The 864-nt window shown below is 31.0% G+C and overlaps 1 pseudogene; it reads right to left on the reverse strand.

Annotated features, from left to right (window-relative positions):
* Positions 1-327: 327 nt before the first annotated feature.
* On the reverse strand, positions 328-504 carry LOC114209395 (ATP synthase F(0) complex subunit k, mitochondrial pseudogene; annotated as a pseudogene).
* Between the last annotated feature and the right edge of the window lie 360 nt (positions 505-864).

Below are 864 nucleotides of genomic sequence, written 5' to 3' on the forward strand. Positions count from 1 at the left end.
GCCTTGTATATTCTAGGCTCAAAAGTAAGAAAATTGGACTTACGAGAATAAATAGTTCATTCTGATTGCCTAAATTTCTACATATCTTTCTTTTAAACCACACAATTTTTAAAATACATTTTTTATTATGAAGTGGTTTAAACCTACAGAAAATGAAAAAGTCTATATATCCACCCCCATATTTTAATATATTTATATTATCATATTTGCTTTGGATTTTTTTTTCCAGGTTCATAATTTATTGTACAAATTGAGTATCACATGATGAGTTGACATTAGCTTCTCCAGGCATGGGAACTTAACAGATGAGGTACAGGTTAAATTCATTTATGTTGCTTTCACAGCTGGTGTTTTTTTAGACCTTAACTTGAAGTATAAGATCATCAGAGCAGTTCCTCCTTATTTGGCCAGTACACAGTTCACTCTACCTGTGAGAGTATAAGAGTTGAAATATTTTTTGATACCAGTGAAATGGAATTGAGCATCAATTTCTGGACCTGCCATGATTTCGATCTTGCAGAAGGCACCAATTCCGCCCTGGATCTCTTTTTTTAAAGCTAAAAAAAAAAAATCACCCTCCTTCTTATTCATCCATCCCCAGAAGTAATACAAACACTAATAAAATTATTGTATATTATTCCATTTATATTATATTATATCATATTATATATACTGGTTATGGAGGGATAGATGTAGACATATAGATATGTATCCATAACTAATATAAGTCTGTATCTCTGTGTGTGTGTGTGTGTGTGTGTGTGTGTGTGTGTGTGTGTGTATGAGTATTATTTTTAAATGGATGAGATCATACTGAATTTGTAACTTTGCAACTTGTTTTTCCTCAACATTTTTTTTTTTTAA

Source organism: Eumetopias jubatus, unplaced genomic scaffold (genome assembly GCF_037043125.1).
Source record: "Eumetopias jubatus isolate StellerSeaLion01/CBP00866 unplaced genomic scaffold, mEumJub1_p1.0 scaffold_3, whole genome shotgun sequence".
NCBI classification, from domain to species: domain Eukaryota; kingdom Metazoa; phylum Chordata; class Mammalia; order Carnivora; family Otariidae; genus Eumetopias; species Eumetopias jubatus.